Raw genomic sequence first — 26,339 nt, forward strand, 5'->3', positions numbered from 1 at the left:
GAGATGTGTCATGTCTTTGATTCTTCCATATGTTCCTTAAACTTAGCAGTGCTTTAATAATCATGATGATTTATTTGGTGTGGTTCACACACTGACCCAACTAACCTATTTAGTGAAAAGTCTTGTACTTTTTTTGTTAGTGTGTCATGAAATGTGTATGATATTAGACACAGTCTGCTAAATACTGTTAGTTCATAGTAACAGTTGATGCCCTCGATGCCCTACTAAAATCTCTGAGGTTATTTGTAGAGTTTTTTAAACAACTATATTTTTGAAAGCATTTCTTCCTTCAAACTATACGCAACATTTAGGAGACTTTAGAAAGGAGGTCAGAGCAAAACAAATGAATTTTGTTTGAATTCCATGCTATGTTATTATCTCTGGAGCTGACCCCATCTTGACACCTGCTGAGAAGCTAGTATGCCTGGATTCTGCTAAACAAGGTGACTTTGATAAAGCCCATACCTCCTTTAAGCCCTAAAAATTGGCCTAGGGAAAGAAATCATCCAGAAATATGATGACAGGGAACCTAGCTCTCAAATCCAATAGGCATTTCATCACTATCGTGAAGCTCAGACTGGTAACTACTATCCTCAAATTCTGAAAACAAAAGGACTCATTCATTTAGGGGTTAAACTTCTAAGTTTCAGAGTATATGAGGTGGTGTTAATTTACAATTAAGTTTAGTTTCTTACTTTAGGAACTTTACATTTCTCAAGTAATTTGAAAATTAGTGACTTTCGCAATTCAGATTGCTATAGTAGCCTGTAAATTAGTAGACATCAGTCACATCGGTGCAGCAAAAGCACAGTAATAATGTGGAATGATGCTTTAGGGTAATCTTGGTAATTATCTTCCAAGACGGGACCTTCTCTACTTTAATGGGAGGTGTCTGGGTCATGCAGGTTAAACATAAGGCCTACACTGAAGTCCTACAACTGTGCTCAGATTTAGAACTGCAGGTTCCTGATTTTAGTTTGTTATTCATCTCAGAATCACAATGCTTGAGAAAGTGAAGGTTTTCATGTGAAGATTGAAAATATCATATAAATCAACATGCTCTACTTTGGTCTTCAAAAATTATATCTATTTTTCTAGAATATAGAATTTATTTTTTGACTTAGAGTTTATGTGTATTCTCTCCAGCAAAGAGTATGACAGTTGAAGAAGAAGTAAAAGGTAGGAAAGAAGCAATATAATAGGAAATATGCCCAGAATCATTTGGATTTACAGATGCAATCTAACCCTGATCAACATGGTAATTGTACAGAGATGTCAAATTAAAATTGCTAAAGTCTTTCTTTAATATCTTCTTGCAGTAGCTGAAAAGTGTCTTGACTTCATTTCTTATGCTGTCTTTGTCTGTCTTTTTACTACTCAGTTTTATTAGAAAATTCCAAATATGAAAAAGCTTGAGGGATTATAATAAACACATATTCTTTTTACCTCTATGCATTGAATTTTTAAAATCTTTGTTCTATCATCTATCATCTATCTATCATCTATCATCACCATCACCATCATCTATCCATCTACTGACCTAGCTACACTATGTATGTTACACCATATAAAAGTAATTGTAAAACATCGTAACACTTCACTCTGAAATTCTTGACCATAACTCTGCTAAGAATAAGGACATTCTCCTATACAATCACAGTATCATTGATAGGAAATGAAACAGTAATTGACCATATTGTTGAAGATCCAGTCTTCATTCAAATTTCTCTCATTGTTGCAAGAATATCTTTTGTAGGTATTTTATTTGATCTAAGATCCAACTGAAATTCAGAAATTGCCTTTGGTGTTTATGACTCTTTTAGTCTAGTAAATAGTAGCTATTTTCTCTCTCTCTCTCTCTCTCTCTCTCTTCCTGTCTGATTTATCTTTTAGAAAGATCTAAGCCAGTTTTCTCAGAATATCTTACATTTTGGATTTGTCTGATTATTTCCCCACTAATCATTTAAATCCTCCCTGAATCCCATTAGGTCTAGAAGCTTGGTTAGATTCAGGTTAAATTTGGAAGGAAAAAGTATTTCACAGGTGATATTGGGCACTTCACTTTTTCAGTGTCACAGAGGAAGGCTCCCACTGTTGAGCTGTCCACTATAAGTGATGCTTATTTTGATCACTTAAGGTGGTGACTATCATAGCTCTTCATTGTAAAAGTGCATTTTTCTATAGGCACTTAGTAAGCAGTTGTAGTTGATCTTTTTACTGGTTGCCAAACTATCTTTCACCTATTGGTTTTTGCATCCACTGATGCTCTAAACTTGTACCAATTACATTGGCGGTTACAAAATGGTGATTTTTTAAAAGTATTCTGTTTCTACTTCTATATATACTAGACTTTCCTTCTGTGAAAAAGAGATTTCTTGGGGCACCTGGATAGCTCGGTTGGTTAAGTGTTTGACTCATGATGTCAGCTCAGATCCTGACATTAGAGGAGTGAGTTCAAGCCCCATGTTGGATTCCACACTGGACATGGAGCCTACTTCAAAACAAAACAAAACAAAACAAAACAAAACAAAACAAAACAACTTTCCATTTTCTTTTTCTTTCATTTCATAAATTATCATTATCCTATAAATCCTTGGATTTTAATATATTCGTTTGTTAAATAAATTATGCTTAATATTCTTTTTAATTAAAAAAATAGTTCTTATTTAAATTCCAGTTAGTTAATGCAGCATGTAATAATAGTTTTAGGTGTAAAATTTAGTGATTCAATACTTACATTCAAGCCCAGTGCTCATCACAGGTGCACTCCTTCATCCCCATCACCTATTTAGCCCATCCCCACCTCCCACTTCCTCTTTGGTCACTGGTCAGTTGTTTTCAATATTCTTTTTGGTGCAAATTTGGCCAGTGGTAACTCCTTCAGGATAGCCCCTGAGCCCTTTCATGCATGACCACCTTAGTCTTTGAGTATTTCCTTATTTTTGGTTACAAAATATCCTAGCTTTACTTTCTACCTTTCCTGCTCAGACTTGGAATTGATCCTTGGTCATTTGCCCAAAGAATCCAAAGTTTCCTTTTGCCCACGGCCAAGGGTGTGGGGTGGGAGGGGCTGGAGAGCTGGTGAAGATAGTGTAGTAGCCATGGAAATGCACTCTGATCTCCTGCTGTGGAAAACATACCTGGATGACAGCACCGGTTGCTCCTCATCTGGATCCATTACTAAATTCATGTAGAGGCCACACTTCTCATGGCAGCTTCCATCAAAGCACTGGGCATGGCAAGGCTAGGAAGATAGGCTCAATCTGGCAAGATGCAGGACTCCTTCAATAGCTGACTTTTGCTTAAGGACTCTCAATTGGCCTGGCCAATCTTTTCTTGGAAATGTGCACATTCCATGCAGCAGTTCAAGCCTCTTCCTATCTGATCTCTAACTAAGTCAAATTTATCAGTCTTTCATGTTTTCTCATTTGGGGGTATATGTATGGTTTATTTATTTATTTATTTATTTATTTATTTATTTACATTTCAAGCTCTATTCTAAGGACTTTATTCTAGTGAATAGTGCGAGATATAGATAAAGCTTATCTTTTTCCAAATGTCTATATGACTGACCCAACATTATTTATTAAGAAATCCATCCTTTTCTAATAATCTGAGGTGTCACGTTTATATATACTTAGTGTCTATGGTAAAAGGAGTAATATTCTTCCAAAGATCTCCATGTCTTAATCCCAAAACCCTGTGAATATGTTACTTTATATGGTAAAGGAAGTTTGCAGGCATGATTAAAGTTAAAGACATTGAGATGGGCGGATTATTGTAAATTATTCAGGTGAGGACAATCTAATCATGTGAATTCTTAAGAAAGGAAAATCTCTCTTGGCTTTTTTATCAGAGAAAGAGGTTTGTTGACAGAATGAGATTCAGATGCCATGTTGCTGGCTTTAAAGATAAAAGAAGAGGTCCATGAGCAGGGAATACAGACAGCCTCCAGAAGCTATAAAGGACAAGGATATGAACTCTACCATAAAGCCTTGAGAAAGGGCTTCAGCCCTGCCTACACTTTGATTTAGTCCAGTGAGACCTGGGTTGGACTTCTGGCCTACAGAATTGTTAAGATGATACATTTGTGTTGGTTTAAGTCACTAAGTTTGTGGTATCTTATTATAGCAGCAATAGAAAACTATTATACTGTCCATTGTGTACTTTGGCAATGGAATTTTTGTCTGGTTCTATTGATGTCAGTCTCTTCATGTTTAACATGCTACTATTTTAATGTTACACTTTGTGGTATGTTGGAATATGTGACTTCCTTGACACTGAAAGAACATTTCGATTAAACTAGAATTTATTATGCATACTAAACCTATAGTAGATTGACTTCTTACTACTCTTTTATAATATTGTGACCAATTACATTGTTTTGAATGTTAATAAATGCTAACAATGTGTACCTACAAAGCACTACACCCTAAGAGAACAACGGCTTAATGCTTGAGAATAAAATAGGGAGCTTATGTCTTTGAGAAATCTTATGGCAGAGTATAGTATTACGGAAAGTTTTAGTGAGGTAACAGGAAAAGATACATGCCCAGAATTAATAAATAAAATAAATTTTAAATCACCGAATCCCTATTTGCCTGGTTCTGTGCTAAGGAAAAAACAATATATTCCCCATAACTTGAGTTTGCAAGAAGCTTATAGTCCAGTGGGGAGATAGGCAATTTCAGTACAAAGTGATTAGTGCTATGGCAGACTGGGGAAGAGTCTAGAAGAGGCCATGCCAGCAAGTGGGTGGACATTGCCAGACCAAAGAGAAAAGGATGGTGTTGGGGAAGAGGAAAAGTGAGATGGTCTGTGTTCCAATGGGCAGGAGGCCAGGAGTCCCTGGGGAGAAGACAAAGGTTTGCATGTTAGTGGATTTGGACTTTAATCTCAAGGCACAAGACAGAGAGAATGAGAGACCCACCAAGAATCTGAGAGGATGGAAAGAAAACCAGGAGCACAAGGTGTCTCTGAAGTCAAGGGAGAAATAGATGTCAAGAGTGTCAAACATTTCAGAAAGGTAAAGTAGGATAAACAGTTATCAATTGTCTATTGGCTCTATCCATGAAATACTGATCACCATGGTGAGTGATATCATGATAGAGGGACACAAAGAGAAGCTGGTTTTCAGGAGGCTGAGGAATAAATTTAGAAGTGAGGAAGTTGATGTGAAGGAAGAAAGGCAGCAGCTGGAATGCAAGGTGTATTCAGGAGAGGCTTGTTTGTTTTTCTTGGTTTGTTTTTTAATTTAAAGAGATTGAAGGGTTGTTTTTTGTTTTGTTTTGTTTTGTTTTGTTTTGTTTTTTTCTGACAGCATGGAGGCAATAAAAAGGAAGACATTGAGGAAAAGGAGAGCCAGTGCTAAGGGAGTACAAAACCAAGCACGGTAGGAGGATAGAAACATCTTTGAGTGGAAACATCTGTGATACTGAAGTAGAATGAGAGTGGAAACGCTTTCCTATAAAGGGAAACAGGAAAAGATGAGTAGGGATGCCAGGCAGTGCATAGGTGGCATGACAAGAAACTAAAGAATTACTCCTTTACTGGACGGCATTTTCTTTGCAAAGTGGGAGTGGAGGCCATTTGCTGAGGTTAGGGTCTGGCAAGTAGTAGGTGTCCAATAACTATCTCATAAGTCAATAAATAAGTAAAAAAATAAATGTTGGGCAGAAGAAGATGGTTGAGTAATAAGCTCTAGCAAAGTTAAACAGGGCTGGAAGAACTATTGTGGAGAAGGGGGGATCCTCCTGGAACAGGAGAGGATGGTAAGGGAAGTTAGAGAAAGGTCCTCATGAGTCAGTAGACACGCTCATCTCAGAGGAAGTCATGTGAGTGTTTTCCAGCTGTTCCCCGCAGCCATGGGACAGGCAGAGGGGGTTTCACAAGCATCTGTGAATGAGAGTAGGGCAAGACAGTTGAGGGAAGTGGCAGGCCAGTGAAAAAATTAATTGCTTTGGGATCCAAACTTAATTGAAATAAGTAAATACAGGTATGGACTTTAGATTGGGAGACAGTAGAACCAGAGATGTTGATGAGGTAGAAGGATGGTATGATATGAACAATAGAATGAGATCATCACAATTATAGTAGGTAGGTTGTAATTACTCTGAATTGGAGAATATGTAGAAGAGCCATTCTGGGAGGTGACATTAGCTAGTTTGGAACCATGCTCAGGGTTCCTATAGTAGAATGGAAGACAGAAGTAAAGATCCTTAGACATCAAGGGGCTGGTTTTCTGGGGGATCATATGTACTGTCAATGATGATGCTATTGGCCAGAATGATGGTGGGACTTGGGTAGACAGGACAGACAGACAACAGAACAGGTACTGAAGTCTTTGGTGAAAGGGCTGTGGGTACAAGGCGGCAATGGTGGTAGTGAGACAAATCAGCTGATAGGAATTGGTAGGCAAATTGCAAACACTGGTAGTTTATCTGTAATCTAAAATCCAAGAACCTAAAACTTCAAATCTTGGTACATATCTAAAAAGAAATAACATCATATAACTAGCATCTAATTGGCAAACATTTGTAGGAATTCAAGACCTTGCCATAAATTCGTTCTCCACTGGCTGTTGCTCATTGGTCTGAAAAATTAGAATCAAGGAAAAAAAAAAACCTCAAAGTCAAGTGAAATGCATATTTTTCTGCAAAAAGCCAGAGTCAACTAGCTTTGGGTACAAAATGAAGTTTTAGCACGTGACTTGTGAATGTAAGCAAAGGATAACAAGGACACCACTGCACCTATGAGAGAGCTTAAAGCAGCTGCACAGAGGCTGGTACTCTCTCTTCACCTGTTTCTGACTTTGCTCTGAAACAAGGTTGATAACAGGGTTGGAAACTGAGTTCCTGGAACAAGAAAGTGTACACTGCATCAGACAATGAGAACCCAGAATTCACCTATGCTGGGTTGAGCTCTTGAGGGTTGTGAACGAAATCTTCAGAAGCATGCAATGGAGATGGTTCTTTCTCCTAAGGTTTTGGAAAGTGTCAGGGGAAAAGACATGAGAAGAAGAATACAGAAAGACTGGTGAGGATAGGAAAAGGGGGATGGATAGGACCTAGAAGTAGTGAGTCCAGGAAGAAAACAGAGATGCCGTTGTTGTCGTCTAAATCCTTGAGTTCAAATATTAGCTGGGATAGTTCCCTAACATAAGGTCTTGAAAGATTTATACAGCTTCTCTGAGCCCCAGTTCCTTTAGTCTTGAAGAAGGCACAAGAACACGAAGTGAATAGTTATGAGAAAAGGGAAAGCAAATGACCATAGGTGAAGGGTCTACTGTTTGAGAGTCATTGAAAGGCTATTCATTTTTCACTAAGAAGTTGGTATGTCCTATTTTAAAACTATTGTTCTGATTTGTGTTAAACTTGATTAATTTTCGTTTAGAAAAGACCACTGATAATTATGGCATCAGGTGTAGCAACCTAAGTCAGGTTATTTCCTATTTTTGGATACTGTACATATAGCAGCAGTGGCCCAAATCAGCCCCCAAAGAGCCACCTTACCGATAAGCAGGTGGAGCTGAACACCCAGCCAAAGTGCTCCGCTGTCTCATTCTGCCACTGCCTTGATGAGTCAGTGCGCATTCCTGCCCAATCTCGTTGGAGATTTGAATTACACATTGTTTGCTAAACCTGATGCTTGGCCAAAGAGGTACTTAGTGGCACTTATGAAAGAACTAACAATCAAATCACACAACCTTGCCAAAACATCATTATCTTTCCTTTGAGTGATATTTTAAGCCTTACTGTGCTTCTGGTTCCTTTGAAGAGTGCAGTCTCCAGATAGGATGACCATGTTTGAAAACAATGAATAATGGCTAGAAAGCGTGAAGCTGGGATTGCTTCACATTGCTGCCTTCTCACAAAAGGGAAAGGAGGCTAACTCTGAAGCTGGGAGTAAGTGCTAGTCATTGACAGCAAGCCTCTGCACATCAAGTATTCCAGGGAAACTCTACTTCACATTCTCTTCTACAGAGTGTCACTGAATTATTTACCCTTTCATACTTTTTTCTAATTCTTTTATATGTAGAAAAAATTGTAGTTATATATGTATAAGCCTCATAGAAAGAAAAAGAATTAGATATTTGATGTCATTTGTATTTCTCTAGTTGGACTTTTTTAGCTTTTAAAGATTTCATTCCTTTATTTTAGAGAGAGAGAGAGAGAGGAGTACCAGGAAGAGCAGAGGGAGAAGGGCTAGCAGATTCTGCACTGAGCACAGAGCCTGTTGTGAGGTTCCATCTCATGACCCTGAGATCATGACCTGAGCCGAAATCAAGAATCAGATGCTTTACTGACTAAGCTACCCAGGTGCCCCTAGTTAGGCTTTTTTGAATATTAGGCTTTCTTGAATATTAAAATGCATATAAGAAAAATTCAACTTCAATAGTGTTGATGAAGTAAGTTATTCCCCTATTTCAAAATAAATAACAATTAAAAAATATGGATGTAATAATTTTTTTTCCTGAATTTTAGACCACTTTCTTATAGGAATTATTTCCATATCATAAATGGAAAAGGCCCTTGTTAGCTAACATCTTAGAATCTCTTTCTCATTTTGATTTATGTTTTGCAAAGATTTAATAAGTGTCTACCATGTTCTACAAACTGTGATGAGCATATAAAATACAAAAATGACTAGAAAATAGTCTCTGATCCCCAAGTTTATATTATGATAAGGGAATAAGGCATGCAAGAACAGATTAAATGTAAAGAAACACATTTGAGGTTATATACATAGATTTAAAGAAAGACAGAAGAGAAAATTCTTAATTTCACCTAAGGGAAACAAGGAAGGCATCCTGAAGGAGGTGAAATTTGAAGCAAAAAGTTAAGAATATATACATAAGGTCATGAGTTGAATAAACATGTAGTGGTAGGCAGTGCAAAGAGGACAATATCCCGAGTAGAGAGAGAAAAATTCAGAGTACATGTGGTTTTGAGAGTAAAGATGTAGTTTAAAAAATAGTTTAAAAATGTTACTGTAATAAATTTAATTGTGACTAAGAAATGGAAGATGAATGTAAATATAAGATTGACCAATCCTTTTCTGACTTATTAATTCCTAAATGTCTGGTCATTTATGGTGGTCAGCAAAGTTCTTCTCAGAGTGGAGAGGTGTCTAGGAGAGACTTCTTGGTCAAGAGAAACCTGTAACCAATGGGCAAGACTGGAACTCACTTCCAGGTTGCCTGACTTAATTTCATGATATATAAAATTCATGAACAATACAAGGAACAAACAAACCCACGATTAAACTGATACCCAAAATATTCAATGCACATTTATTGTGTTCTGAATTATTTTAAGTGATGGACCTAGCTGTAAATAAACACTAATAAACATAATACTACCCTCTATGTCCATCCATGTTGTTGCAAATGGCAAGATTTCATTCTTTTTTACGGCTGAGCAAGATTCCATTGTGTGTATATATACATATATCACATCTTCTTTTTCATTTCATCTGTTGATGGACATTTGGGTTGTTGCCACAATGTGGCTATTATATATAATGCTGCTATAAACATCAGGGTGAATGTATCCCTTTGAATTAGTGGTTTTGTGTTCTTTAGGTAAATACCTAATAGTGTGATTGCTGGATCCTAGAGCAGTTCTATTTTTAACTTTTTTGAGGAATCTTTCATACTGTTTTCCACAGTGGCTGCACCAGTTTGCATTCCCACCAGTGGTAAGAGAGGGTTCCCCTTTCTCCACATTCTTACCAACACCTGTTGTTTCTTGTGTTTTCAACATTAGCCATTTTGACAGGTTTTTTTTTTTTTTTTTTTGACAGGTCTTACTATAGTTTTGATTTGCATTTCCAGTGCAATGATGATCAGTGATACTGAGCATCTTTTCATGTGTCTGTTGGCCATCTGTATGTCTTCTTTGGAGAAATGGGGGAGTATTGAGTCACTATGTTGTAAACCTATATTTAGGTAATATTACACCATATGTTAACAAACTGGAATTTAAGTAAAAACTAAAGACTAAAAAAAAGGTATAAGCGTATGAGTCTGTTTCTTGGTTTCTTTCTTTTTATTTTTTTTATTGGAGTTCAATTTGCCAACATATAGCATATCACCTAGTGCTCATCCCCTCAAGTGCTCCCCTCAGTGCCCGTCACACAGTCACCCCAACCCCCCACCCACCTCCCTTTCCACCATCCCTTGTTCGTTTCCCAGAGTTAGGAGTCTCTCATGTTCTGTCACCCTCACTGATGTTTTCACTCATTTTCTCTCCTTTCCCCTTATTCCCTTTCACTACTTTTTATATTCCCCAAATGAATGAGACCATATAATGTTTGTCCTTCTCTGATTGACTTATTTCACTCAGCATAATACCCTCCAGTTCCATCCACGTTGAAGCAAATGGTGGGTATTTGTCATTTCTAATGGCTGAGTAATATTCCATTGTATACATAAACCACATCTTCTTTATCCATTCATCTTTCGATGGACACCGAGGCTCCTTCCACAGTTTGGCTATTGTGGACATTGCTGCTAGAAACATCGGGGTGCAGGTGTCCCGGGGTTTCACTGCATCTGTATCTTTGGGGTAAATCCCCAGCAGTGCAATTGCTGGGTCATAGGGCAGGTCTATTTTTAACTCTTTGAGGAACCTCCACACAGTTTTCCAGAGTGGCTGCACCAGTTCACATTCCCACCAACAGTGCAGGAGGGTTCCCCTTTCTCCACATCCTCTCCAACATCTGTGGTTTCCTGCCTTGTTAATTTTCCCCATTCTCACTGGCGTGAGGTGGTATCTCCTTGTGGTTTTGAGTTGTACTTCCCTGAGGGCAAGTGATGCAGAGCATTTTCTCATGTGCATGTTGGCCATGTCTATGTCTTCCTCTGTGAGGTTTCTCTTCATGTCTTTTGCCCATTTCATGATTGGATTGTTTGTTTCTTTGCTGTTGAGTTTAATAAGTTCTTTATAGATCTTGGATACTAGCCCTTTATCTGATAGGACATTTACAACTATCTTCTCCCATTCTGTAGGTTGTCTTTTAGTTTTCTTGACTGTTTCTTTTGCTGTGCAGAAGCTTTTTTTTTTTTTTTTTTTGTGCAGAAGCTTTTAATCTTGATTAAGTCCCAATAGTTCATTTTTGCTTTTTGTTTCCCTTGCCTTCATAGATGTATCTTGCAAGAAGTTGCTGTGGCCAAGTTCAAAAACGGTGTTGCCTGTGTTCTCCTCTAGGATTTTGATGGATTCTTGTCTCACATTTAGATCTTTCATCCATTTTGGGTGTATCTTTGTGTCTGGTGTAAGAGAATGGTCTAGTTTCATTCTTCTGCGTGTGGATGTCCAATTTTCCCAGCACTGTTTTAAAAGAGACTGTCCTTTTTCCAGTGGATAGTCTTTCCTGCTTTGTCAAATATTAGTTGACCATACAGTTGAGGGGCCATTTCTGGGTTCTCTATTCTGTTCCATTGATCTATGTGTCTGTTTTTGTGCCAATATCACACTGTCTTGATGATTATAGCTTTGTAGTATAACCTGAAATATGGCATTGTGATGCCCCCGGCTCTGGTTTTCTTTTTCAATATTCCCCTGGCTATTCAGGGTCTTTTCTGATTCCATTCAAATCTTAAGATGATTTGTTCCAAGTCTCTGAAGAAAGTCCATGGTATTTTGATAGGGATTGCATTAAATGTGTAAATTGCCCTGGGTAGCATTGACATTTTCACAATATTAATTCTTCCAATCCATGAGCACGGAATAGTTTTCCATCTCTTTGTGTCTGCCTCAATTTCTTTCAGAAGTGTTCTGTAGTTTTTAGATCCTTTACCTTTTTGGTTAGGTTTATTCCTAGGTATCTTATGCTTGTGGGTGCAATTGTAAATGGGACTGCCTCCTTAATTTCTCTTTTCTCAGTCTCACTGTTAGTGTATGGAAATGCCACTGATTTCTGGGCATTGATTTTGTAACCTGCCACACTGCCAAATTGCTGTATGAGTTCTAGCAATCTTGGGGTGGAGTCTTTTGGGTTTTCTACGTACAGTATCATGTCATCTGCAAAGAGAGACAGTTCAAACTCTTCGGGATACAGCAAAAGCAGTCCTGAGAGGGAAATACATTGCAATACAAGCATCCCTCAAAAAACTGGAAAGAACTGAAATACAAAAGCTAACCTTGCACCTAAAGGAACTGGAGAAAGAACAGCAAATAAAACCTACACCAAGCAGAAGAAGAGAGTTAATAAAGATTTGAGCAGAACTCAATGAAATAGAGACCAGAAGAACTTGGAACAGATCAACAAAACCAGGAGCTGGTTCTTTGAAAGAATTAATAAGATAGATAAATAATTAGCCAGCCTTATTAAAAACAAAAGAGAAAAGATTCAAATTAATAAAGTCACGAATGAAAAGGGAGAGATCACCACCAATACCAAGGAAATACAAATGATTTTAAAAACATATTATGAGCAGCTATACATCAATAAATTAGGCAATCTAGAAGAAATGGACACATTTCTGGAAAACCACAAACTACCAAAACTGGAACAGGAGGAAATAGAAAACCTGAACAGGCCAATAACCAGGGAAGAAATTGAAGCAGTCATCAAAAACCTCCCAAGACACAAAAGTCCAGGGCCAGATGGCTTCCCTGGGGAATTCTATCAAACGTTTAAAGAAGAAACAATACCTATTCTACTAAAGCTGTTCGGAAAGATAGAAAGAGATGGAGTAATTCCAAACTCGTTCTATGAGGCCAGAATCACCTAAATTCCAAAACCAGACAAAGACCCCCCACCAAAAAGTAGAATTATAGACCGATGTCCCTGACAAACACAGATGCAAAAATTCTCAACGAGATACTAGCCAATAGGTTCCAACAATACATTAAGAAGATTATTCACCATGACCAAGTGGGATTTATCTCCAGGATGCAAGGGTGATTCAACACTCATAAAGCAATCAGTGTGATAGATCATATCAACAAGAGAAAAAACAAAAACCATAGGATCCTCTCAATAGATGCAGAGAAAACATTTGACAAAATACAGCATCTATTCCTGATCAAAACTCTTCAGAGTGTAGGGATAGAGGGAACATTCCTCAGCATCTTAAAAGCCATCTATGAAAAGCCCACAGCAAATATATTCTCAATGGGGCAACACTGGGAGCCTTTCCCCTAAGATCAGGAATACAACAGGGATGTCCACTCTCACCACAGCATTCAACATAGTACTAGAAGTCCTAGCCTCAGCAATCAGGCAACAAAAAGAAATAAAAGGCATTCAAATTGTTTCTTGGTTTCTTAACTAGAGACCAAACTGATGGTTACTAGAGGGAAGGTGGTTGGGGGGATGGGGGATGGTTTAAATAGTGATTGTGATTGAGATTAAGGAGTGCACCTGTGATGAGCACTGGGTGATGAATGGAAGTGCTGAATCACTTACATTGTACATGTGAAACTAATATTACACTGTATGTTAACTAATTGGAATTTAAATAAAAACTTAAAAAAATACTAATAAATAGATTCTGGTATAACTTAACAGCTTAGATAATGACACCATTTAAAAATGCGACAATGTGCTGAAATCTGTCCTTTGTTTTGCTCCTTGGATCTTCATCCTTAATGCTTTCTCTTTTAAAATTCAGTGACATTCCTATTTAGAAGATCTGTAAGGTGAAAGCTCAAATAGTAAATTTTTAGTATAGCTATCAGACATAAAAATGATAATATGTAAAGATGGGCAATTTACTAGCACTATATTCCTCATTGGGGATTTTGTAAACATCTGAATAAGGCAGCAGGAAAGACATCTAAACTACTTTAGTGTTAGGGAAAATAACAAGATAAAGAAAGCAGAAGAATAGTACATCATGTTTGGAAGCTTATAAATTAGATATCACTATTAGGTCACCGTTGTTCAATAGAGCTGGTTTAGGTGGTTGTATCAATCATTGGTGATTACACCTGTCACTTAAGATCCAGTCTGCTTCTGTCTGAAAGAACTGCAGGAATAAAATCTCATAAAAGATACACTAACCGTAGTGTAATCATGAATTATTGAGCATTGGCAGAACTTAGGGATATTTGGACGCTCTTCTTGATATTGGAGCACCTCCCCCTTACCCTTTCTCCACCCCACACTGCCAGGATCCCTGCTCTGCTCAGTTTCTTCTCTGAAGCATTTGTTTTGTTTTGTTTTTATTTATTTATACATGAGAGGCAGAGAGAGAGGCAGAGACAGACACAGGCCTAGGGAGAAGCTGGCTCCCTGTGGGGAGCCCAGTGTAGGACTCCATCCCAGGACCCCAGCATCGCTACCTGAGCCAAAGGCAGACGCTCAACCACTGAGCCACCCAGGTGCCCCTGAAGCATTTAACATATTGCTTTAAAGAACTGTTTGTAGCCCATGTCCTTCTATCAGAATTTAAGTTTCATGGTGTTGAGGACATCGCCTGGCTGAGAACCGTGGCTTGCGGTCAGTTGTTAAAAGAATGGATGGAGAGCAGAAAGGATAAAAACTTCCAGGGGATCCCTGGGTGGCGCAGCGGTTTGGCGCCTGCCTTTGGCCCAGGGCGCGATCCTGGAGACCCGGGATCGAATCCCACATCAGGCTCCCGGTGCATGGAGCCTGCTTCTCCCTCTGCCTGTGTCTCTGCCTCTCTCTCTCTCTGTCTCTCTGTGACTATCATAAATAAATAATAATTAAAAAAAAATTAAAAAAAAAAAAAACTTCCATTTGCTTTGACGAGGATGGAACTGGAGAGTATTATGCTGAGTGAAATAAGTCAATTGGAGAAGGATCATTATCATGTGATTTGACTCATACAGGCACTATAAGAAATAGTGAAAGGGATTATAAGGGAAAGGAGGGGAACCGAGTGGGGAAAAGTCAAAGAGGGAGACAAACCATGAGAGACTCTTGACTCTGGGAAACAAACAAAGGGTTGCAGAAGGGGAGGTGGGGGGGGGAGGGGGATGGGATAACTGGGGCACTGAGGGGGGCACTTGACAGGATGAGCACTGGGTGTTATACTATATGTTGGCAAATTGAATTTAAATAAAATATTCTTAAAAAAAGAATGGGTGGAGGGATGGATGAAATGAAAATGAATGAAACAAGGCGTGGATGGAACAATTTCTCCCGTCTGTGCTACCTTCATTACACAGTTTGTAGCCGATCAGCGGCAGATCTGTACAACCTTACAACCTCTTCCTCACTAACGAACTGACATTTGAGGGATAGAAATGACACTTTATATCTCTGCTTTCCCTGCTTACCTGTGCCTTTCCCCCAGCAACTTCTGTGATCAGTGGGAGCAATGGGCTTTGTATTTCTCCTCTAATATTGTTTTTCTCCCACCAGATGGCACCATGCCTCCAATAGTTAAAGCCATAGCTAGTTTAGATTGGTTTCCTTTGTTCCTCTCTACCCGATGTGAGTCTTCGTACTTAATAAATGGGTTCCAGTTCCAAGATATACAAACAGTAATGGCATGTGCTGAACTAATAACCCTCAATACTACTTCTCTAAGATGAAAAAGCAGCTGAGTTATATTCTATTTTATGAAACATTTGTAACAGCCAAACACAAAGGCGGTATAAACACTGGTTCACAAAACACCAAAGAAACTTGATTTACACGAAGATAAAAGTAGAAGTGAAGTATTACCAACATACCTACATTGCAAAACTAAAGTGATAAAAAGATGACAAATAAATCAGGGGCTGATATGGAATATATGTATATATATAAACTCATGCTATACCTTTTACACAATATAATATACCAGCTAAATTGCCAGAAAGTTGAAGTCAGGTTTGATAAAAATGACTTCTGTGATGTCCACCATAGGGGCAGCCCAACTATTGGAACATTCATGGAAGTTCTATATTCACAGAAGAGAAAAATGTCATCACTGCTCTTACTTCATGAGAGAGACATGTGAGGTGTAGGTTTGCACTATTTGGTTCCAAGTGCATACAGACATACAGAAGAAATACAGAAATCCTCATGATTTTTCCTTGACCTACAAACATACTTAACAAATCTTTGATTTACTTGAGAAAGTGTTTTCAGAGTAGTTGTTACGGCTCCCAGTTTTTACTAAAATAACATAGAGCACAATCAGCAATGGGAAAATCTCAGAGGTTTCAAAAATGTCTGAGCCATCCCTGGGTGGCTCAGTGGTGAGTGTCTGCCTTCGGCTCAGGTACCGGGGTCCAGGGATCTGGTCCCACATCAGGCTCCCCGCAGGGAGCCTGATTCTCTCTCTGCATCTGTCATGAATAAATTTAAAAAAAAATCTGACCTAGAATCCTCTATTTCAAGTATAAAACCAATGCTTCTGGAAAACTTTATGCTATATTTCACCCTGCTGTTACTCTCAGATCAAAGATTTCTTAGAAGGCAAGTCTATGGTTTCTAGATCTGTCAGCTTCTCTCCATGCATGCTTGGTTCATGAGAATAATGACTTTTAACATATTTCTATTAAATTTTCTTGCTGTCTGGAGATAAATACACTATTGTTCTTTCTTTCAGATTAATAAGACTTTTAGATTAGCCTGTTGTGAATACTCTATAGATCAGAGGTTTGATAGCTAAGGAACTTTTCATCTTCCTTGCATTTTTAAACTCAATCCATACCTTCAATGTAAAGGTAAGGGAGGTTCACTTAAACTTAATAATGAGGAGGAGAACTGGACCACCAAGACTGTCACAACGTGATTCATAAACTAGTATCAAATTTTGTCTGCCTGAATTTTAATTCAAAGAAGTTAAAAAAAATCAAAAATTGGAATTTCTTTTATAGTCAGAGGACAATGGTCATGGTAGCTAACCTTCCTTATCTGTCTTTTCTCAACAGTATTTATTGTCTAAATCACACATTTATTATTTCCTGATTATTATTCCTGATGATCACCTTGTTTTATAGCAAGGCTTCACCCAAAAAAGTATGTTATGTATGGATTTACTTGCACATAGCTTTAGTTTTTTCCCTTTATTGAGATACAATTGACATACTGTGTAAGACGTGCAATGTGATGATTTGCTACACATATCTAGCGCGCATGATTACCATAGAAAGAGTAGCTAACGCCTCTACTCTGTCACTCTTTATTTTGTGCTGATGGCATTTAGAATCTACTCTCTTAGGAACCTTTGGGTATATATCACAATGTCGTTAACTATATGCATCATGCTGCATACTGGATCTACAGAACTTATTCATCTTTTCTCTGGCAGTCCGTACCTTTTCACCAAATCTCTCCTTTTCATCACCTACTCGCAGCCCCTGGCAACCATCAATCTACTCTCTCTATGAATTCAGCTTTTTAAAGATTCCACATGCAAGTAATGTTCCATGGTGTTTGTCTTTCTTCATCTGACTTATTGCACGGGGCATAGTGTCCTCAAGATCCTTCCATGTTGTTGCAAATGACAGGATTTCCTTTTTTTTATTGCCAAATTACAGATATACAAATAGATAGATAGATCTATCTATCTATATATTTCCATCCATTTGTGGATGGACCGTTAGGTTGTTTCCATATGATGACTGATATGCATCATGCTACAATGCACAGGGGAGTGGAGGTATCTGTTTCAGGTTCTGATACCACTTCCTTCGGATTATACCCAGAAGTGGGATTTCTTGATCACACGGCTGTTTTATTTTTAATTTTTGTTTTTGAGGAAGCTCTATACTGTTTTTCATGTAGTCATACCAATTTATATCCCCACCAGTGGTGTACAAGGATTCCTTTTACTTTACACAGTCTCCAGTTATCTCATATTTTTATAATAATCTTTCTAACAGGTATGAGGTGATATTTCATGATTTTTATTTTTACAATCTCATGATTGTAATTTTGATTTGCATTTCACCAATGATTAGTGATGCTGAGCAGTTTTTCATTTACCTGTTGTCCATGTAAATCTGTTCTTTGGGAAAATGTCTATTCAGGTCATTTGTCCATTTTAAATAGGATTTTTGGGTATTTTTGCTATTGAGTTGTAGGAGCTTTTATATATTTAGATAGTAGCCCCTTCTCAGATGAGTTGTAAATATTTTCTCTCTTTGCATGGATGGGTTACCTTTTCATCTCCTTATTGTTTCTTTTGCTGTGCAGAAGCTTTTTTTTGTTTGATGCAGGCTTACATTTATTTTTGCTTTTGTTGCTTGTGCTTTTGGTGTCATCCAAAAAATTATTTCCAAGACCAATATCAGGGAGCTTTCCCCCTATATTTTCTTCTAGCAGTTGTACAACTTCAGGTCTGATTTAATGATCACTGTACAACCAGTTTGGTGAACTTAGCCAAGTTGTATAAAAGAACGTACTATAACACAAAAATTAGAATGGGGGTGACTTCTCAGTTTATTATAGTGACTTGATCCTTTGGATAATCATTCAGTGAAAATAATTAATAGGTATTCCAAAGGCTTGGAGATGATGACTGTATCTTATTGGTCCCTGAAATACGTGTAACTAAAATAGAGAAAAAGTTGTCAGTGGCATTTCTTTGATATCATAATTCATTGATCTCTTTTGAGCAGAGGAGCCATATTCCTAGTGACCATATATATACACAGAACACACAGAGGAATGTTGGTTTCTAGGAGAGAAAGTCTTAGAAATCTTCCTCCTCACCCAACTTCAACCCATTTCTTCTCCTGCCTGCTTTATTTCACCAGAAGAAAAGAGAACACTCACCTAGATTTCATATATAGGTGGACTGAGATGCATCTCCTGGGAGCCAAATTTCAGAAGCAGAATTGTAAAAACACCTATATGGATTGAATACATACACTCATTCATTTGTTCCATTTGTCTTTCTGGTGCTCTTGAGCGTGCTTTTGTAACTCACACGGGTAAAATATGAGGCTATGGTTTAGGCTTTGAGCTGTGAATAGACAAAAAGTTGGGTTTTGGTTTGAGTGTCTCTTGGCTGGGGCTGCACAAAAATTCACCAGTGTTCCCACTTCAGCTGCTCAGCCTTTATCTGACATTCCTAAGTGCTATACCCCGTTTGTCTCACGGTTCAAACCTATTGGTATATCCTTACTCAGCAATTGAGAATAGTTTTATTTGAGGCAATTTTCATGGCATTCAATGTTTAATATATTCTCATGATACCAGAAGTACAGGTAAGAGAATGAATATTTGTGGAAGACTAAAGAACAACTAGACCATCGATTCCTCCACAATAAGCTTTTCAAAAAGTTACTATCACATTTTAATGGTATAAATTTGTTTTCAAATGAACTCTTATGCAGGACTCTCAGAATTAAGTGAGTTGTTGCTTATCTGGAACCTGAGAGCTTCCACTGGGATACCTTTTGAGAACCATTGCTATACCGATTCTAAAACCTCATGTTGGATTGCCCTGAATAGCAGACTGCTGCAGAGCTGGGCAAAATTGCTTTGGCTTCCTGTTGAACAGCTTTAATTGAATTTCACATTGCCAAGATTATATTGGCTTACATCGAGAGATAAGAAACAGACTTGTATTTGTTGTTTCAGTGTTGAAATTGCTATGCATTTTATTACATGGCTTGTTATAAGGACCTGAGATTTAAATTTCTTTCTAGTCTTATCATAGGGAAGAGTTTGATTATAACTGATGGATTCTGTGGATAATAGAGATGATTACATCTCTGGAAAGCACAGAGATATATATTTCTATTTCTTCTGTAAAACATAACTAGGACTTGATGGTTTGTAGTCCTCACACTTCTCGCCCATAACGTATCTTTTATGTTTTTCTTCCCTCTGTTGGTTTCTCAAATGTTTGATGAGCTTCTTTTCAACACATCGCTTCTTTATGTGTTAGATTAAGTTTCAGCCACAGTATCCTGAACCATACAATATGAGTGTGGGTACCCTCACACACACATATGAACTATGTACACTTATTAGATATATCTATGTATATTATATACTTGGTACATACTTATATATATATTTAAATACATACATATATTTATACAGAGAGCAAAATGTAAAACACTATCTCTGGTAATGACAGTATAGTGATCTTGACATACTTTTTTGTATTTTTTTAAAATAGTCTTTTAATGACATTTTATTTTAAATCATAAAAAAGTTACAATTACAGCACTTTAAAATATTCCTACATGGGATCCCTGGGTGGCGCAGCGGTTTGGCGCCTGCCTTTGGCCCAGGGCGCGATCCTGGAGACCCGGGATCGAATCCCACGTCGGGCTCCCGGTGCATGGAGCCTGCTTCTCCCTCTGCCTGTGTCTCTGCCTCTCTCTCTCTCTCTGTGTGTGTGTGACTATCATAAATAAATAAAAATTATAAATAAAATAAAATATAATAAAATAAAATATTCCTACATGTCCCCCTTCCCCTGGCTGGCTGCGTGGAGGCCACAGGATGCCTAGGAGTTACTGCAAAAGACATGAACAAGCAGGAGCTCGTCAGAGCTCTGGCAGCCTTCCTCAAAAAGTCTAGGAGGCTGAAAGTCCCTGAATGGGTGGACCTTGTCAAGCTGGCCTGACATAAAGAGCTGGCTCCCTACCATGACAATTGGTTCTACACACGAGCTGCTTCCGTTCAGGGGTGGCGCTGGGGTGGGCTCCATGACTAAGATCTACGGGGGACGTCAGAGAAACGGGGTCACGCCCAGCCACTTCAGCAGAGGCTCCAAGGGCCTGGTCCGCAGGGTCCCCCAAGCCCCAGAGGGGCTGAAAATGGTGGAAAAGGACCAAGATGGGGGCTGCAAACTGACGCCCCAGGGACAGCGGGATCTGGACAGAATCGCCCGACAGGTGGCAGCTGCCAACAAGAAGCGTTAGAACAAATGCTGAGTTAATGAATTGCCTCATCCGTAAAAATAAATAAATAAATAAATAAATAAATAAATAAATAAATAAATAAAAATTAAATATTCCTACATGATTTGGAAATAAATATGATAGAAATTTATCATGTGTATACTCTAAGGAAAGACTGAACTTAATATTTTTCTTTTTTTAAAGATTTATTTATTTGAGAGAGAGAAAGAAAGAGAGAGTGGGGGTGGGGGAAGGGAAGAGGGAGAGGAAGAGAGGCTCTCAAGCAGACTGTCTGCTGAGCACGGAGCCCCAAGGTGCAGCTGGATCTGGGGACCTGGAGATCACTACCTGAGCCCAACTCAAGAGTTTGATGGACACTTAACTGACTGAGCCACCCAGGCGCCCCCGAACTTAATATTTTTCTAAACACGTAGCTGATTTCTCACATCATTTTGGAGAAAATTCATAATTTCCTTATTAATATAAAATGCCAACTTTATTATATTCTAACTCATTTGTCAGAAGCTGGGAGTTGTCTAGCCCAACACCCACTCTCTGCTGCCTCCATGGAAAAAGAATTCTAATTTTCTGCGAGGCAAATTACCACATAAATGAAACTGTATACTCTGCATTCTTCCTTGCAGCAGGGTGTGATCATGTGACTACATTTGGCAGATGAGGGGTAAGCAAGATTGTTACGTGTGCCATTTGCAAAGGCTGATTAGAGGGGATTCACTTATCAAAGAGAAACCAGCTTTTTGCTTTATTGCCTTTTCTTTCCTTCTGCCTGCAGTGTGTAAATAATAGGTGGCATGCTCTGGAAGATAGAAACCACACAGTGGCCACACCTACAGAAACTATACTTGGAATGGAAGCCACAGTGAAAGAATCTGGTGGAAAGCCTCTGTTTCTGATGACAACATGGCGCTGCCTTGACAGCTCTAAACTGTCTACCTCTGGATTTCTTTTATGTAAAATATAATAAATGGTGTCTATGCTATTTACAACTCTGTTCTTTTGGATTTTCTCTTATTACCAATTTCAGAACTTCTTCCAATCAGTTTGGGCTGTTTAAGTCTAATTATTGAAACACTTTAATGCATCTTTAACAATGGACAATGTAACTCTCCCACAAATTTCTTTATACTATTTTAGCCCAGTTTTTCAATTGTATGAACTTCAATAATATTTTGTAATCACAAAACATTTAAAATTTTTAATTGTGATTTTATAGTTATTTTTGTAATTATATTTTATTTTATTGTAATTATAATTGTTTTTATTATAATCAGATTACTTTTTGAGCCATATTAGGGAGAACTATTATACTTACACTATTAATTTTTCTCCATCAGAGACAAAATACCTTCATTTGCTAGTCTTTTTTGTACTCCAACGACTTTTTGTAGTTTACTCTATTTAGATTCTGCACATTATAGGGCATTTATATTTTTTGTTGTTACTAAGAATAAAATATTTTCGCTTAGATTTTTCAAATGGACTGTTGCTGGTACATAAGGTACTATCAAAGTTTGCCTTAATGTGATATTTAGACATTTTTCTGGGTTTATTTATGAGTTTTGATTATGTTTTAATTGATTCTCTTGCATTTTCTTAGTAAACAATAACATTATCTGAAAATTATAATAATTTTACCACTTATTTCCAATAGTTATTTGTCTGGGTTGTTTTTGTCATACTTTTGCATCGATTAGCATATCTAGATAATATTTGATAATGGTAATAGTGTACTCCTTGTGTTCTCGGCTTTAAAGGTAAATTCCATTTTTCTGATATTCAATAGGATGATGGTTTAAGATACTACTATTCTTTACTGTATTAGAGATGAATTGTTCTGTCCTAGTTTATCATGTTTTCCCTTGTACTGAATAGATGAAAGAAAACATTCTACAACATAATCATTTTGGAACTTCTACTGGATGAATATTAATTATTCTGACTCTCTTTCATTTTATCTTACACCTTGTCTCATCCAATAAAGATTTTTTTTGAGTTGCAGTTCCTTTTTGCTTTTCATTGCTTTAGATATTTTATTCGCCATCTACTTGAGCATGACCAATCAACATAAACTTTTACTGAGTTAATTTTTTCCCCAAATTTTCTTCAGTATCCCAATCTGATGCCTCTGTTCAGTGTTGGTTAGCATTTTTGTGGTAATAATTATAATGGAGGGTCTGAATTCCCTAGTGTTGATGATTAGAGTAAATTTTCTCTTCGTTCCCTTACAAATAGCCAAGATCTGAAGGAAGCAAGAGCTCCTTTTAAGAAGTATGGATCTTGTATTCTAAGTTTGGAAGCTTCTTTTAATTTCCTTTATCATTTTAATTCGACTTCAAGAAAGAATAAAAATTTTAATTCGACTTCAAGAAAGAACTGATACATACTAGGAATTCAGCCTTATTAAGACAGAAATCAAAACCTGATAAATCCTTGATCCAGAAGGAGGAAACTTAGTATCTTTCTGAGGGTCTGTCATCATCATTATCACCACCACCACCACCATCATCACTATGATCATCTATTACTGTTTGCTTACACTTACCAAGAAGTTCAATGCTGGCTTAGCATTAAAAATGAGGTGGTTGTTTTCTGAAATTGTGTGAGTCTTTGTTTTAATCATTCTGGCCCAAATAATGGAAGATAAAAATGGTAGTTTTTTAGTTTTCCTCTGCCCAGTCAATGACGTACCACATGGGAAATGGAAAAACTGAAGTTTCTATTCACTGTTTGATATAGCAGCTATCCTGTACCTGGTAGGGCTACCTGTGTCAAGCTCCAAGCCTATTAAAAATAACCTCATGTATTTTCCATAGATGTAGCCTCTGGTACCTGGCAATTTTTCCAGGGGAAGATAATGGGATTCAGACATGCCTCTGATTATTAACCAATCTGCTGCCACTTCCAGCCTAAACCATTCTGAGTTGGAGAATGATGGTCTGGTCATGCTTCCTCAGTAGGTTACTCCTTCCCACATGGACAGGTCAGCTTATTAATTATTAATATTTTGCCCTGATCCAATTTGAACATATAGCAATCATTTCTTTTTTTTGGTAAATGTCACCATTTTTCTAGATTCAACACTGACAAAAAAAAGATCTCTTTTTTTTCCCATTGTTATGATTGCTATGTCCATAGAGATCTAAAAGAGGAGGAAGTTAAAATGAGCCTTCAAGTCACATCAGTTCATTTAGCAAATAAATATTGAGTATATTGAGTACCCACTTTGTTCTAGGCACTATCCCAGGCATTGAGATATAGTGGTAGACAAGAGAATGATCACCCTCATCTGTAGAAAGAAATCAGGCTCTTGGGATCTTACTTGGAAATTATCCTATTTATCTTAAATTTTATCTTATTTTGAACTACGTCAACTTAATGTAGCTAACAATTTTGATCTAAGCAATTTATAGATGAGTAAAAATAAAATATTTACATATAAAAATATTTCACACAGGGCCCATCATTCAAGCACAATAAGCTTACGCTATGAATCCTTAAACACTGGTTCCATTGTCTGACAATTTCTTTGTACCTCCATTCTTTAACTATGTAACATGACATATTTAAAAATCCCTGGGCCCTTGAAGAATGGTTTCACTGTTTATTGGAAACCCTAATTGCAAGATAATATCATTTCTGTATCATGTTCTTCACTTAAAAAATTGGTTGATATATATGGTAATCTCAGAATATTCCACTCAACTTTTAAATACTTTAAAAAATTGGGCAGCCCCGGTGGCGCAGTGGTTTGGCCCACATCGAGTCCCACATCGGGCTCCCTGCATGGAGCCTGCTTCTCCCTCTGCCTCTCTCTCTCTCTCTCTCTCTCTCTCTGTCTCTATGAATAAATAAATAAAATCTTAAAAAAAGATTTTTTTAAAAAAATAAAAAATTGATATAACTATGTTCTCATAAGCCTTAGAAGCTCCTGTGGCAATAAAAGAGACATAGGTATGTTTTAGATAGATTTATTTTTATATGCTCCTCTGAATAATTGGATGAAATTCTTACTAAAATAATATCTGTGAAGTATTTTAATCCTTATAACACATAAATTTATAGTATTAGATACAAACCAAATAGTATTATGTCATTTTGAAACTCTGCTACAGATCTCTTCCCATTTATTCAGTGTATGATTTTTGAAAAATGGCTCCAGTCTTTCTTGTTCATTTCTGTTCAAACTACAGGCTTAGTACACATAATTCTGCATTTCCTTGTCATTATCATTTCTAACAGTGGTGCTCCTTGCTGCCTTATCATATCAATATAAATGCTCCCTGAAAGTTATATAATGCACCCTTCACTTTTCTCCTGGAAATTGTTTCTTTGTCTCTTATTTAAAGTATGAGCTTTGATTCTGTCTGAATAAACTGCCACAGTGACAGCTTTGGGAACTCTGATTACAAGTCACTTACTTACAGAGAAGCTCTATTTTATTAAACCAAAGACAACATATAAATGGCCAACAAGTACGTGAAAAGATGCTTGACATCAGTGATCATTGGGGAAATGCAAATCAAAACTACAATGAGCTATCACCTCACAGCTGTTGAATGGCTATTATCAAAAAGACAAGGGAAAAATTTTGGAGAGCATGTGAAGGAAAGAGAATTCTTGTACAGTGTGATGAGAATGTAAATTGGTATAACCACATTAGAAAACAATATGAATGTTCTCCAAAAAATTAAAAATAGAATTGCCATATGATCCAGCAAACTCGCTTATGAGTTATATCAAAAGAAAATAGAATCTCAAAAGAGATATCTGCACCCCCATGTTCATTGCAGCATTATTCACAATAACTAGACATGGAAACAGAGAGATGAATGTGCAAAGACGTTGCAGTATATATATTCAGTGGAATATTATTCAGTCATCAAAGCGAAGGAATTCCTGTCATTTGCAATGACATGGATGGCCCTTGAAGGCATTATGCCAACTGAAATAAGTCAGAGAAAGACAAAAACTATATGATCTCACTTAAAAAAAAAGATATTATTTATTTATTCATGAGAGCCACAGAGAGAATAGCAGAGAACAACTTTATTGTTTGTTTCCTAATTCTGGGAATCTAACGGTTGTGGAAGGGGAAGTGGGGGGGATGGGATAACTGGGTGAAGGGCACCAAGGAGGGCACTTGATGGGATGAGCATTGGGTGTTATACCAGATGTTGGCAAATTGAATTTATTTTTTTTTTAAAGATTTTATTTATTTTTTAATGAGAGACAGAAAGAGAGAGAGAGAGAGAGAGAGAGAGGGTCAGAGACACAGACAGAGAGAGAAGTAGGCTCCATGCAAGGAGCCTGATGTGGGACTCGATCCCGGGTCTCCAGGATCAGACCCTGGGCTGAAGGTGGTGCCAAACCGCTGAGCCACCGGGGCTGCCCAGCAAATTGAATTTAAATAAAAACAAATGTAAAAAAAGAAGAAATAAAAAATAAAATAAAAAATTCTTCTTCACTTAAAAATAAATAAACAACCTTATCGTGGTAATCATTTAAAATTATATGTGTGCATCAAATCATGTTGTATGATTT

At 37.4% G+C, this 26,339-nt stretch overlaps 1 protein-coding gene and 1 pseudogene across 1 annotated transcript in view; one reads left to right on the forward strand and one right to left on the reverse strand.

The window, feature by feature from the left end:
• UFM1 (ubiquitin fold modifier 1) overlaps positions 1–26,339 on the reverse strand; it is a 208,383-nt gene that overhangs the window by 15,488 nt on the left and 166,556 nt on the right. The window lies entirely within an intron of this gene.
• Positions 17,154–20,803, forward strand: LOC140616387 (small ribosomal subunit protein eS19-like; annotated as a pseudogene).

The sequence above is a fragment of the Canis lupus genome, chromosome 24, assembly GCF_048164855.1.
Source record: "Canis lupus baileyi chromosome 24, mCanLup2.hap1, whole genome shotgun sequence".
NCBI classification, from domain to species: domain Eukaryota; kingdom Metazoa; phylum Chordata; class Mammalia; order Carnivora; family Canidae; genus Canis; species Canis lupus.